Source organism: Vigna unguiculata, chromosome 5 (genome assembly GCF_037176805.1).
Source record: "Vigna unguiculata cultivar grain cowpea cultivar isolate G323 ecotype 2 chromosome 5, ASM3717680v1, whole genome shotgun sequence".
Lineage (NCBI taxonomy): Eukaryota > Viridiplantae > Streptophyta > Magnoliopsida > Fabales > Fabaceae > Vigna > Vigna unguiculata.
Window position 1 is genome coordinate 21,482,292 of NC_140796.1, and position 16,448 is coordinate 21,498,739.

The window sequence follows — 16,448 nt, forward strand, 5'->3', positions numbered from 1 at the left end:
TGAGACATGGGCAAGTCTCTAAGTGACACTCATAAAAAAAGATACATGCACAAGGTCGTAACGTGCACCCACTAATTAGAACCTATAATGAACACCAATATTGTATGTGTTATTTACTAAAACCCGATCACAGGGGATGTAGCTCAAGGCAATCAAGTCTCTGCATTTTCTCGGGTGGAAGTTTATAAGCACTAGGTGTAAGGGTCAGACTCGAAAGGTTCCTTACACTTAACTACAATATTTTGTTTTAAAAGATAATACATTTTTGTTTTATTTTATTTTTAAATTATGTGGGAGATTGTTAGGAATATTTTAATATAATTTATAAAATAAAATAAAAAAATAAAAATTCTACGGTTACTCATGTTTTTATAGACCTTTAATTTATGGGTTAATGTTTTTTTATGGCTGACAGCTATATTTTTATTACTATTTACTCCTTTGTCTCCCTTTTCTACCTATAAATACCACATAGGTGCATGGGGAAAGACACAACAACAGTACAACAACAAAAACAATAAACACTTGAGTTCTATCAAAAAATGTTCTTCTTTTCTTTTCTATATTATCTTTAAGATAGTGGACTTCATAAGGTTCGGAGATCCTTCGCTGCACTCGATCGATCTGACGGGTTGTTGTATCTTGGGAGAGAAACGCATATGATAAGAAACACATATGATTGTGTATTGATATATTTGTTTATCCCTATGTAGTAGGGGCATTTTCTTTCCAAGGATAGCGCTATGCGTGCTTCAACCCAGGATATTTTTACTCCTTTCCTTGTTTATCTTTTATTTATTATTGTTATTATAATCGTTGATCTCTGATTAATATTCATTGTTTTATATATATGTCATTATTATTATTGCTCTAATTATTATTATTATGTTATTTCATATTTTTATTATTATTAATATTATTTGAGTAATCAGTAATCATTTTCTAATAGATGAACCCTATTAATTAATAAAGTTTTGATGGTAACAAACCAATTACTCTTTGTTCCTACAGAGAACAAACAAGATATGTTAGACACAAGTATTACCTTACCCTGGTCCGCCATCTTCTCAGTAGGCTTCTTCCCAGTTGATACATGTCGCTTATAGGTATCTCGGTGTGATCGGTTTGGACCCGAGAGGGGTTACCTGCAGAAGGGACTCCGAAGCTCAAGTCAGCGAAATCTCTAAGAAAATCAAATCTGGTAATTTGGGAAGTAATGAATGCGTACCTTTAATTCGTGGAGTCCATGCATATTTATAGATTATTAATTATGTTTGGCCACGTCATGGGCTGGGCCCTTGTTTGGGCTATAGGTGGGCCTGGGCCCTAGCCTAGGCCCTTAGTTCGATTATTGTGGGCTTGGTGAATCTTATTGAAATGTTCTGTTTTTCCCAAGTCCTTGGTTAGTGTTCCTGCAGAGAACAAATAAGATACATTAGGCACAACTGTCACCTTACCCATATAGTCTGCTATCTCCTCAGTTGGCCTCTTCCCGGTTGGCACATGTCTGCTTGGACCCGGGAGGGTTTACCTGCAAAAGGGACTCCGAAGCTTAAGTCAGCCAAAGCTCTCAAAAAGTCAAATCGGGTGATTAATGGAGTAATAAATGCGTACCTTTAATTATTGGGGTCCATGCGTATTTATAGACTATTAATTATGTTTGGTCATGTCATGGGCTGGGCCTTAGTTTGGGCTGTAGGTGGGCCTGGGCCCTAGCCCAGGCCCTGAGTTCGATTATTGCGGGTTCATTGGATATCAGGGGCTTTGATTTCACTAAGTGCCTTTGGCGGTTTGTATTGATCATATGCTGTCTTAGGTAGGTTATTCCTCTTAACGTATTATGTTACCGGTTTAGGCCGGCTAGGCTTAGGTCAGCCTAGCCTAGGCTGGTTACTTGAATGATTTAGCGTATAGGTATGGTGATCGTTTATTATTATTTTGTTAAGTTGGCTTGGTGTGGTACACCAGTCTCCCAGCCTTGACCGATATAGGTATGTCGGTCAAGGGTGATATGTGTTGATATGTCAGTGGGACCGGCTAAGTGTGGTACAATTAGTTTCGTGGAGTTATCGGCCTAGGTCGGTTACCCTTTAGCGACTTTGGCCGCTATTGTTGTTTTGGTTTCTTTGATCAATGTCGCCCCTTAGCGGTTTAGTCCGGGTACCCTAGCATGTGTATGGTAATTGTTACTATTTATACTCTTGGTAGTTACATGGATGAGTTTTCTGGTTATTATTCGACTAGGCCGACTAGGTGTGGTACACTCTTTAAACGAATAAGTCTATGATTGTGAATGAAACAACGCTAGATGACTAAGAGAAAACATCTAACACATATAATAAAGTGGATTGATCGGTCAATACAATTTGGATATAAAAATATGTGATCTATACTTATGCTTTCATGTGCTTTATGATGATATACAAATGTTATGAATTCTGTTCATAAATTAAACAATGAATTTTGTTGATAAATCTTAATTATCAACCGATTAATATTTATCGGTAAAACCGTCAATAATTTATAATTTTCTTATAACTTTCGATTAAAAAAAATTACATTAAATGGTCTTAAAAATATGATTTCGTCTTGTTTTAGTTTTACGACATATTGTCATTTAAGTAATTGTCTTTTTTCCATTGTGTATTCGTATATGTTAGTTAAAGACGAGATTTTACAAGAATAGATAGTTTAATTTTATAAGAGTTTTTGCCAAAGATAATCATTAGAAAAAAATATCATTAAACTATACATGTCATAGATGCAATTAGATTATTCAAAACCTTCAAACAAAATAATGGGAAACAGTAAACAAAAATAAGAAAAAGATAAATTCCAAAACACACTACAAGCACCATGATCAAACAATAAGGACAAGTGAAATAAATAACATATGGCTTTGCCAAGCGTAATTTGAATTGCAAGATAGTACGCATTCCACAAACATCGACTCACGCATCCAAAAGTGATACTCATAATGATTGAACCTTTCAAGTTTACATATTTAATGTGGTATTCTTAGTACTATAAAAGGATAATAACTGAACTTTAAGTACTTGTCGAAAACGTAAAAATTCTTGATATAATTCAACATACAACTTTTCATACAAACCGACCGAGGACGTCTATTTATTTGTTTATATATGATTATAGACCTCAAAAATATCTATATGTGGGTATATGTGGATAAAATCCACAAAGGATAGGAAATAAATATAGTAAATGGATATATGTAGGTAATGGGTATGAGTATTTTTTATACCTGCATATTAACGAAACAAATATAGGTATCATAGTATTCGTATATGTGGATATTTGTACCCACTATACTCTAATTTAAAGTAAAAACAAAACATGATTAAAACATTAAGACATTGATTTTGAATGAGTCATATTTTATCAATTGATTTTAAAAAATCTCAATTTCTTTATAAACTGTCATTTAACATTATTTAAATAGATTATTTGCACTTTTTTTGAAATTTATGAATGATATATATTATATTTTTATTTGAATTTAAGGTTAAAATAGGTTCTTAAATATTAAATTTTTCTTTTGTAAATAGTCGCAGAGACTCGTGATATTCATGGATAGTAAAAAAAATATGCAAATACCTGCATAACTGATACCTGTACAAATATAAATACAGGTAGGAACATATATTTATCCAATAGTACTGTATCATACCCATCTCGTTGACATTTCTAGACATAATCATCTTTCAAATGTTCACTTATGTAATAAAATTGTTCAAGGTATAAGTCGAGCAACACATAATGAATAGTTGATTTAACGACGACTCAAGATCCTTAAAATGTAGAGTCGAGCTAAAATGCTAAGACATGAATATGTGTTTCACATATAGATATTAGTGTTGAATATGCGCTCATATAGAGAATTGAATCATAATGTTTAATCCTATAATATTGATGCATCCACATGAGTTTGGGAGATGAACTCAGGTAAAAAGATATGTAAAATAGAGAGAATTTAGTTCTGAAGGAAGATAGATATTATTCAATTCTTAAACCTATAAAATGGAATAATTGTGTCGTTAAGGTGAAGCAATGACAAATGAATTTCTAAACTTAACAAATCTTTGAAAAATATATTCCAAAACAATCTTAAATATCATAGTTTAAGTAAAAAATGATGAAAAAAAAAGCAAAATATAATTGTTACTTTTCTAAAACATTTAAAGTAACACAGTCAAAAAAATTAAAATTTATGTTTTTTCCAAATTAAGTTATCACGTATATGCAAATCTAAAATGATCTTAGTTCATTATAATTTGGTGATCTTCTATTTGATCCCCTCAACATCCTTCAAATATTATAACATCATATTTGCCTCTAGAATTGGAACATCAAACTTTGTCAACTGAACCGATGCTTATTTCCGGTGCTTCTTCATTTTCTTTTTTCATTTCAGAAAGGCAAACAATTTAACACTAGGGTTGTCCAACAAAGCTCTCTATCTGAGTGCCAAATTGGTAAAGTGCCCTTGTAGAGGACCCATGTTCTTCCAAAGCTTCAGCAGCTGCATCTCTGAGCTTTTCAATTCTTCCACGAATCAAACGTCCTTCTTCACCCACCATCAGACCCTTTATCACCTCCGCAATTTCCTCCCTCTCAGCTATGCCACTGTCATTGAATTTTGGCCTTAAAGCCACTTTGACACCCTCGGTTAACAAAACCGCATTCGTTCTCTGTTCAGCAAACAAGGGCCAAGCAACCATCGGCACTCCCAGCAAAATACTCTCAAGTGCCGAATTCCATCCACAATGAGTCAAAAACCCACCGGTTGAAACGTGACCAAGGATTTGGGTCTGTGGTGCCCAAGAACGAACAACAAAGCCACGACCTTTGGTTCTCTCCAAGAACCCATTTGGTAAAAACTGTAAAGGGTCATCACTAGAAGCACCAAGGTAAGCACCATCTGCAGAATCACTGGGAGCTCTCACTACCCACAAGAACTTCTCACCACTCAACTCCAACCCAAAAGCTAACTCATTCATCTGTTGCTGAGAGAGTGTGCCCCCACTTCCAAACGACACGTAGAAAACCGATTTAGCCTTCTGATTCTCCAACCACTTCACACACTCTGAACCCTCATCGCTGGACCCCGTTTGCACATTTGGCCCAATCAGATAGACACCAGAATTGTTGCTTTTATTGCTGCTGACTCTGTTATGTTCCTGCAAGGCCCTCTCAGAACTTTCTTCAATTTTGGAGAAGCTGTTAACTATAAAACCGTCAGCGTGAGAGACTCTCCTGCAGCGGTCGAGAATTAACTTATAAGCAAGACTAGATCGGTCTTGAAAATGCGAGGGAAGATCGCGGCCTTGAATCGGTACACACCCTGGAATGTTGATGGCTTCTTTGTGGTCTCTGTATTCGCATGAAACTTGCTGGTGTAAAGCTGGCAAATGGAGGAACACTGAGACTGCCATGGCGGAATGAGGGAAGTATACGTAGGACAAGAGGTTGAACTCCTTTGCTATTTCCAGCGCCTCGTTTGCGAAAAGATCCGCAATTAGAGCTACCAGAGGCGTGGTTGAAAGGAGAGACCCCAGTGCGTTTTTGATGGATGACACGGATTGAGACACTGCGAGTTGGATTTGCACTGCTGAGAGAGCATCTTGGGGTAGGTCCCTTTTGTTGATGGGAGGGAGAAAAGTGTAGTTGATGTTGGAAGGAAGAGATTTGAGGAGAGTGAGTGTGGCGGGGAGAGGTTCATCTATGGTGGGGAAGATGCAGGTCACGTGGAAGTGGTGATGGACATGAACGAGTCTCTTGCAGAACTCAACAATGGAAGCTTGGTGGCTGAATGCAGGGATTGAAACTACTGCTATGTGAGTTGTTTTGGCCATTGAATCTCTGATGTTCATTCAGACCTATGTTGGGGATATATGTATATATAAACTCTATATAAAATGGTTTCTGATTAGGTTGAAAATGAGTTTTTTTTTTTTTTTTTTTATATACCAACAGAATAGAAATTGAAAGTATTCTCTCTATTTGTATGTTTCTGATCTGTCTGTCTCTTATTGATGTAAGGAGGCGAAATGGTGGCTTGAGATTTCAGAGGGTTGATCGTAGTCTAAGTTGGCAGCTATGTATGTATATTGTATATTGAATAATGGTTTTTAATGTTCTGTGTGGACTTTCTTTTCTATTGGATGTCTGTTATGAGGCACTTTCCTCATACATTATTGATGGGTCACAAGGGCATGTGTTTAGAAGTTAGAATATAAACAATTGTTGGATTATGGATTGACTTAAACCATATAGAATATAGAATTTTATTTTGGAGTAACAAAGCATGTTCTTGGTCTTGTTTTGACTGGTCAAAAGAAACAAAATTGAAGCCGCCAGCAGATGCACCGAATATTGAGTGTGATGAAAGTAAAAACGTAACGGAAATACGCAACGAATGAATACAATTCTCAGTATATTATTTCTGTGATGGGTCACTTACAAAGAAGACTATGAGTTGAACTTGTTGATAACAAGTCTTTTTGAAAAATACTCTCTAATAAAATTACTTGCTGCCACAAGAATACATCAACTAATTCATGTACCCTTAAACTTGGCTTTTCAACTTCTAGAATTAAACACAATTTCTATCAACTACCAAGACAAAATTAATGAACTTTTATGTATGTGATAATCATTACAAAAAATATTTTTTTACCTTTTCAATCTCCTAACACTGTTAAGTTTATTCAACAAAATGTAGTCTTAAACATAAATGTTTCTTTTGTATTTCATGTCGGTTTTTCTACTCTTCATCCATGCTTTTCACATGTAGTAATTCCTCTCACGTTGTGTTTGCTCGTTTACTCCTTTCATGATTGATCAAGTTTTTTACAATTGGTGACTAACTTGTTCTTTGCTTTGGTTACTTTCTTTTTTGTTTTGGCCAACTTGTTCCTAACTGGGTTCTTTATTGCCTTTGTAGTCGACTTATCATTAACTGGATTCTTGTGAATAGATCGAGCTCCTTTTGAGAGATTGAAATATTTCCAAAACAAACTCATCATCCATTTCAAGTTACTACTCCTTGCCTTGTACCTTCAATGCAGCTCTAAGATCCTTCTCAACATGGAATTGTTCTAACAATTTTGAAACATCTTATTCAAGTTCCAGGTGCCACTTATGCAAAACCTAGCTTCTTCTCTCTAAGCTTACTTTTCACTTTGCATTGCTTTCCAAACACCTCATTGTGCTATCTGAGCTCTCCACTTGATCCACCGACTTAATTGAGATATCCAGACTTCCTACTGAGCTATTTGTGCTCTCCATGAACCTTATCGGTCTATTTGAATGCACCATTGATATATATGGATATCTTCGACCTCTCGATGCTACTTGACTATCTTGTCAAGTTATCCATGATACTCAACCTTCTTGTTGAATTCTCCATACTACTCGACCTACTTTTTCAAGTTGTCACGTTGCTTGTGCTCAACTCCCGATCTATGTCCCATCATCAATAACACCACTTCCTCTTCAACGTCTTCTGGAGAAGGTTGGTTGTCTCTTCCTTCTAGTCCTCAAATTGACAATCTTTAGCAAAATATATGACCTTACAACAATTGAAGCATTTATCCGAGTAACACTCCTTTGCATGGCCATACTTGCAACACTTGAAGCATTTACCATTTTAGTTGCTCAATCGACCTCCTCTTCACGGACCTTGTCCTCTTCCATGCCAATTTTACTACCTAGATTATTCTTTCTCCTCTTCCTTTCCATGACTTCTACCATCAGAAATGCTTCCTTTACTTCTTCGTTATTGTCCTCTTCCTTGAGTGTTCTCAGCTTCTCCCTTTTTTTAGAGTAGTTGATCAAATGGCTTCCACTTCTTCTTCCATGCCTTAAGTGTCCGACAAACTCTTCAACCGAGAGCGTTGACAAGTCTTTAAACTCCTCCATAGCACATACTATTTATTTTTTATATTTGTAATTTAAAATATTATTTATTTGTAGACAGTTTTTTTGGATCTCTTCTTACACGAAAAATTTACACGGATGTCTTTCACTTTTGATATACCCTTCTTGTGCCTAATAAGAAAAATAAATATGTTTACCTTTTTTAGTTGATTCATCCGTAATCACTTATATATCCTTTGTGTAGATTAACTGCTGAATTTCTTTTACAATTATCTACAACATTATTTCAGTTGATACTTACAAAAATCATTTTAATTTGCAGATTCTTAAGAAAAGATCAATAAATGTTTGCACTAAATTGTCTATCGCGTAACTACTAAGTTGTCTCTAGTAAAAGGTTTAGTACTCCCTTCTATTAGACCATTGTACCAGACAGTCTATTTAAAGTGTGACCGAACTCCTCAATAGATCGTCTATTTAGAGTCAATCATCAAAACTTATTAATTTTATTACTCATCGACGCGTGTTTTCTCGTTATAAATAAAAACACTCAAAACAAACAATTATAGATCATCCATTGAATAACCTTAAGGAAGAAAACAAGGGCTGACAAGCACCCAATACTAAGTTACGTAGAAATATCAAACTCAAGACCAAAGTATTTAACAAAAACAACTTTTAAATCCCACTGAAACTTTCCCAATGCTTAGCCAACTGTGACAGTGTCTGTGTTGAAGAACCATCCTTGAGTGCATTAGCAGCAGAATCCCTTAAATTCCTCATTCTTCCACGCATTCCTGCACCTTCTTCTCCTTCCATCAGACACTTAATCACTTTTGCAATTTCCTCCTTCTCCGCTATGCCATCCTCGTTAAATTTTGGCCTCAATGCCACTTTAAGTCCATCGGTCAACATCACTGCAGTCATTTTCTGCTCTGCAAAGAGTGGCCATGTTATCAGAGGCACTCCCTCTTGCACACTCTCCAAAGTCGAGTTCCAACCACAATGGCTCAGGAACCCACCAACTGAACTGTGACCAAGGATCTGAACCTGAGGTGCCCATGAAGCCACAACCAAACCTTTCTCCTTTGTTCTTTCCAAAAACCCACTTGGCAAAAATTGCAAAGGGTCCTCCTTTGCAGCCTCAAGGTAAGCAGCACTTGCTGAATTGTTTGGTGCTCTCAAAACCCACAAGAACCTTTGACCACTCAATTCCAAACCCAGAGCTAACTCATTCATTTGGTGTTGAGACAGTGTTCCACCACTTCCAAAAGAAACATACAACACTGACCAAGGTGGCTGCTTGTCCAACCATCTTAAACACTTGTTAGACTCATCAACCTCATTGACTGAACCCTTTTGTGTGATTGGACCAACAGGGTACAATTTGAACCTCCCATTTCCAAACTCTTCCAATGCTCTCACAGCACCTGGTTCCATCTCTAAGAACGTGTTGATCAACACCCCATCAGCTGTAACAATTGCTTTGGCACGTTCAAGAAAATGCTTGTAGATTTCACTCGCTCGATTTTGGGCTGGATCCGGAAGATCAACCCCCATGATTGGTACACAACCAGGAAACTTTATAGGTTCAGATAAATCTCTGAATTCACCTGAAACTTCCTCATCAAGTTTTGGTGCGTGTGCAAGCAGAGACAATGTCATAGCTGAACTAGGGAAGTATAAATACGATAAGGTATTGAACTCCTTTGCAAACTCCAGAGCCTTAAATGCAAAAACATCAACCACCAATGCTGTTAAAGATGCTTTGGAGCACAATGATTTCAGCACCTTATATATCGATGGCAGAGAAAGAGTAGTAGTGAGTTGAATCAGGAACACAGGGTGTACATCCTGGGGTAATTGATCTTTGCTAATTGGAGGAAGCAAGATGGTTTGAATGTTTGAAGGAAGAGTTTCAAGGTAGGCTTTGGAGGATTCTGGAGGTGGCCCAAGGGAGGGAACAATGCATGTCACATGAAAATTTGGGTGGTGATTGATAAGTCGTTTGCTGAACTCAATTATTGGAACCAGATGAGTGTAACCAGGACTTGTAACAATAGCTACATGAATTGTTTTTGCCATGATAACAGACCATACAAACTATAAAGAGTATGGTGTTTACCTACTCAATTTGTGAAAGCTTCAAATGATGCTTTCTTACTGGTTTAAGAATTCTCTTATATAGCAAACCACTCCATTCTACTTAATCTATAAAATTTACTGATAAAGTTACATTTTAGATATATTTTTATATGGCATGGATTCCCTACCATCTTGTTCCTACACAATTCATTACACCCAATTAGAATGAGAAGCAAAACTTGGTTATGCTTTCTTCATTTGAGTTTCTTATTTGTTTACTCATATAGCCTTCATAGTGGAGGAGGTGATGATGTGAGTGCATATGTACTAAACCACGTATCTATTATACCGTATTATTAAATCCCTTAAAAGGTTAAAATTTCTCACTTCATTTGTTTTTCTGGCTCGTCTTTTTCTTTAGCTTGATGTGGTTTAGACACACTCGTTTGTATTTTAATGGCTGCGCTTCTGAAAGCTTTGATTCTGCCTCATTCATTGGGAAGGAAGAATCACTTTTTGTTTTCACTCAATTCAATGTTTCTAGCGGGTTAAGAATTGTTCCTTTTTCTGATAATGTATTTAAATCTTTACTGTTAATTCTTTTCCTCCTTTTCAGTATTGGTATTGTCTTTTATTCTTTTACTCTCAATAATTCTTATAAATAATGTAAAAGTTTGATGCTTTCAAAGATATCTTGGGGGCATGTTTAATGATTGAAATATCATTTAAAATTTAAAATGCAAAATGACCGAATATTAAAAGAAAAAAAAACTAAAAGTATTTTTATTACAAAAAAATAGTGTTGGTTGAACCTGACGCCAGCAAACAAAAAGTCGACTCTGAATAATTATTAACGTTAGATTTATATGGAACGTGTATACAACTATAGAAATTAATTTGTTGTGTCGATTTTTGAAAATCGATTTTAAGTAGTGTTGCCTAATTTGACATTAATTTATCTTTAATTTTTAAAATGATTTGTAATTAAAAGTTTAATTAGTCAGATGATACTCACTTTTATTTGGATGTGTCACCTTGGTACTCATCTTTAAGGAGGTGTCAATTGCGTCCAACTTTTAAAATGTGTCTCAATTAGGTCTTTTTAATAAAAAAAATTGTGAATGTCATTAACGGCGTGCCAGATCTCAGTCTCTAATTTTTTTTGTACGACACCTAGCCAACTCGACCAAATACCAAATAGTAATAAAACGATACATATATGTCAAAGCAGTCAAGTAATCAACCTAGGCTGAGTTGGCCTGAGCCTTACCAGCCTAAACCGATAACCTGAACGTCTAGAGGGACAACTTGCACAAGACGACACATGACCAATGTAAACCGCCAACAAAAGTAGTCAGCCTAGGCTGGCTACTCCAAATATACTTAATAAAATCCAAGCTCCTCTGGCGTTCAGTAGGTCTTCCTAAGGGCCTAGGTTAGGGCCTAGGCCCACTTACAACCCAAACTAGAGCCCAAGCCAGGGCCCGGCCCATGACATAACCAAAGATGATTAATGCTCTATAAATACACGTGGACCGCAGTAATTAAAGGTACGCATTCATTACTCCATTAATCACTGATTTGACCTTCTGAGAGCTTTGACTTACTTGAGCTTCGGAGTCCCTTCTGCAGGTAACCCCTCTTGGGTCCAAGCCGACATGTACCAACCGGGAAGAGGCCAACTGAGGAGATAGCGGACTACATGGTAAGGTGACCTTTGTGCCTAACTCATCTTATTTATTCTCTACAGGCACAATTGGCGCCCACCGTGGGGCACGAGACGAACACCTTTAGTACCCGTTTTTCTCCGAAGATGGTTTCCACCCGCAGTAGAGCTGGAGTGAACAAGCAGGCGGATGCCGGTCCCTCAGGACCTGCTGGCATCACCCCTGACCTAGCTGCCATCCTGGACGGCCAGGCGAAGATGCAACAAGAACTAGCTGATCTGAAGAAACGCAACGCTAATGAGATGGAGGCGCTACGCCAAGAGAACTCTCGCCTTAGGCGAAAGATCGAAGTTGATCCCACCCTCAAGGGAAAAGCCAAGGAGGCGTCTGAGGCTGCAAGGTCCCCGACCTTCCAGCCCACAGAAGAGGAAAGTGAATACAACCCCACCCCTCACACCTTCACCACCACCCAACAAACACCCATTCCCTCCACCCATCCCACTCACTTCCCATCCACTCAACCAGGGCATACTGCAGCCCCAACCCCTACCGCTACCCTCCCCACCACCCAAATCTCCTACAACGTACCCACCACCCTACACACTACACACATACCACCCTACAACCCCCAATACCTGCCAACAACCCACATCCCCCCTCACAACCTTACCTCCACCTTCCCTGCTATGATCAACCATCCCATCCCACCTCATCTGCTACCTCCCCACCAGTCCAGACGTCGTCACCCTTTTACCGACTTTATCGCCAACACCCCCTTCATGCCTATTGGGAACCCTTCACGCTGGACCACTACACTAGCGAAACCGACCCTGATGAACACCTCAAAGTATACATCACCCATGTCACCCTGTACACGTCCCAAGATGCGGTTTTCTGCAAAGCCTTTCCCACCACCCTCAAGGGCCCTGCTTTGGAATGGTTCATAACCCTTCCGCCTTAGTCCATCGATAGCTTCGACGTTCTTTCACACATGTTCTCCACCCATTTTGCTGGCAGCCGTCCACACCAAACCATCACAATCTCCATCCTGGGCATTAGACAGGAACAAGGCGAACCACTCAGAGCGTTCATAGATCGCTTCAGTAAGGCAGCTCTTCGCACCCCACACCTCAACCAAGAGATGATCCTCTAGTGCATGGCACTTATCCTACAACCCGGCCCCTTCGCCAAAAACGTCTACCTCCACCCACCTGCCTCTATGCACGAACTTAAATTGCGTGCGGCCGACTATGTGCACATGGAGGAAATGCAGACCCTCCATACCAAATTCTGCAATGACTATGCAGCTACCACCGCCAATCCTACCCCACAACCTCCCCGCCCTGATACCCGCCCACGCGAGTCCCACCAACCCCGCCTCACCAGATATGCCTCTCTTACCGTAGCCCGATCCCGCATCCTTGATGAGGCCCTACAAGCTGACCTCATCCCTCTACCACGCAAGACCACCACTCCTCCTAATGCCGATATGACAAAGTCTTGTCGTTACCACCGCAATCATGGCCACACCACAGAAGACTGCAAAGCACTCTAGGATAAAATAGAAGAATTGGTCCGTGCTGGCCACTTTCGCCGTTTCATCTGCAGGGATAACCATCCCTCTCGATCCCGCCACCCCTCTCGATTCGACCATAGACGCCCTACACACGACCCTCGCCACGACAGACGCCCAGCCCAACCTGCTAACCAGGAACCCCAACCGACCCGTACCGACATCACCCCCACTAATCCTCCCCTACGTGGCACTATCAACACCATCTCTAGTGGCTTCGCTAGTGGAGGATCCACCTCTTTTGCCAAAAAAGAAACACTTCCGCCATATCCAATCCATCAATCATATCACACATTCCCACCACAGACGCCGCATGACTCCCATCGTCTTCACAGACGACGACTTTCATGGCTTCAACCATCAACAAGATGACCATATGGTCATCACCGTTGAAATCGAACAAGTATCCACCCGCAGCTACATCGACCTTCACACCGTGTTTTGTGAGGGAACCCAAACCAAAACCATTCCAATCCGCTTCCTTATCGTCGACGCGCCAACATCCTACATGTCCTCCTGGGTCGTCCATCCCTCAACACCCTTGGCGCTGTTGTCTCCACCCCCCACTTGGCCATGAAGTTCCCTTCTCCTTCCGGCGACATCCTCACCGTCCATTGCGACCAACACTGGCACGCGAATGCTACATGGCCAGCCTGCGCCCACAACTCCTAATTCAACAGACCAACCACATTGAGCGACCATCTGACTCCGGCATCGCCCTATCAGACGAAGATCTAGACCCCAGAGTAGGTCGGGATGTTCGTCTCGAACCAGTTGAGGAGACCTCCCCTCTAGAGCTTCCCAATGGCCACTCCATCAACTTAGGCACCGGTTTGAACTCTGACGAGCGTGCCATCATTACACCCATCTTTATCAACAACACAAACCTTTTCACCTGATTAGCCGCTGACCTACCCGGAGTGGACCCTCTAGTAGCATCCCACAAACTATCCATCTACAAAGAAGCCCGCTACATCTCCCAGAAAAACGCAAACTTGGCGAAGAACGCCGACTAGCGGCTAAGGTTGAGGCCGACAAGTTATTGAATGCAAGATTCATAGAAGAAGCTGAATACACCACTTGGCTTTCTAATGTAGTCTTGGTGAAGAAAGCCAATGGCAAATGGCGGATGTGTGTAGACTACACAGATCTGAACAAGGTCTGTCCTCGCGATGCCTACCCTCTACCCAATATCGACCGACTTGTTGATGGCGTTGCAGGGAATAAAGTGCTTAGCTTTTTGGATGCATATTCTGGGTATAACCAAATCCCCATGGCCGCATCTGACATGAACAAGACCGCTTTCATCACGGACGATGCCAACTACTTCTATAGAGTTATGCCCTTTGGTCTTAAGAATGCTGGAGCAACATACCAACGATTAATGGACAAGGTTTTCAGTCATCTAATGGGACAATGTGTCGAAGTATATGTTGACGACATGGTTGTCAAGTCTCCAAGCCACCACCAACATGCCAAGGACCTCTCAGCGGTCTTCTCCGTGCTACGCCAATATAACCTTTGCCTCAACCCTGACAAGTGTGTACGCCTCATAGGCCGCCTCACAGCCATTTCCCGCTTTCTCCCTAAACTGGCTGAACAAACCCAACCCATAGTCCAACTCCTAAAGAAATCCACCCAGTTCACTTGGACTGACGATTGTGAACAAATTTTACAAGAACTAAAAACTACCCTAACCTCACCACCTATCCTCCACAAGCCGGACACCTGCCAACCCCTCCTCGTATACATCACAGCCACCGACCACACCGTCAGGGCCGCGCTCGTTCAAGAGATAGAAGGCACGCAACATCCTATCTACTTCGTTAGCAAAACACTGCAAGATATCAAATGGTAGAGAAGTTGGCCCTATCCTTAGTCCACGCAGCTCGCCGCCTACGCCCATACTTCCAAAACCACAGCATCATCGTCAAGACCGACTACCCCATCCAAAAAATATTGGAAAAACCAGATTTGGCTGGACGGATGTCATCCTAGGCCGTCGAGCTGTCAGAATTCAACATTCGCTACGAACCCCATGGCCCCATTAAAGCCCAATGTCTCTTAGATGTTGTCAACGACCTCCAGCACACACCCATAGAGGACCAATGGACGCTTCATATAGATGGTTCCTCAAATCCAAAAGGTGTCGGCGCTGGCATCGTGTTAGAAGGGCCTAACGACATTCTCATCGAAAAATCCCTTCACTTTGCCTTCAAAACATCAAACAACCAAGCCAAATACAAAGCTATCCTCGCCAGCCTTTCCCTTGCCCGCGAAGTAGGTGTCAAGACGCTAACGTGTAAAACCGACTCCAAGCTTACTGTAGGGCACCTAAATGACGAGTTCCAAATTAAAGATCCCATCCTTCTACAATACTACCATCTGGTCCGTACAGTCATTCAATCCCTCTTTGAACGAGTCTGCATCGAACACATCCCAAGGACCGACAACCTCTCCAAATTGGCCAACACCAAATTAAAAAGCCGCCACTGATCCCTATTACAGCAAACATTATCTACACCCTCCATCACACATACCTGTCAAAACCTAACCCACGCCCCAACTGACAACATCACCCCTTCCCAAAGCCATAACTGGACCACTCCCTATATACAATACCTAAAAACTGGCAACCCCCCACAAGATGCGGATAAAACTTGGCTGGCTAAGGCCGACAGGTATACCATGATAGGCGATTACCTTTACAAACGCGGATACGGCCAACCTCTCCTCAAATGTGTCACGGCAGAGCAAGCACAGTACATTATTAAAGAGCTACACAAAGGCATTTGTGGCTACCATTCCGGTGCACGTACCATGGCTACTAGAGTCCTTAGAGTCGGGTACTTCTGGCCGACTATAGAAGCAGACTGCCAGGACTATGTTACAAAGTGCAAACCATGCCAAAAACATGGCAACCTCATCCACCAGAAGCAAGAACAACTCCATCACATACTATCTCCATGGCCCTTTGCTAAATAGGGAATGGACATCCTTGGCCCCTTCTCACCCGGCAAGGGGCAAGTGAAGTTCCTAATTGTAGCCGTCGACTACTTCACCAAATGCATAGAAGCCAAGCCACTAACCACCATCACGACCTAGCAAGTTCAGCAGTTTGTTTGGAAATACATTATATGCAGATATGATGTTCCACATTCCATCATCACCGACAATGGCCGTCAATTTATAAATAAGGAGCTAGCCAAGTTCTACACTGGCCT

At 40.5% G+C, this 16,448-nt stretch overlaps 2 pseudogenes; both read right to left on the bottom strand.

Annotated features, from left to right (window-relative positions):
* Positions 1-4,259: 4,259 nt before the first annotated feature.
* LOC114186124 (hydroquinone glucosyltransferase pseudogene) lies at positions 4,260-6,027 on the bottom strand (annotated as a pseudogene).
* A 2,427-nt stretch (positions 6,028-8,454) lies between these two features.
* On the bottom strand, positions 8,455-10,148 carry LOC114183256 (hydroquinone glucosyltransferase pseudogene; annotated as a pseudogene).
* Positions 10,149-16,448: the final 6,300 nt, after the last annotated feature.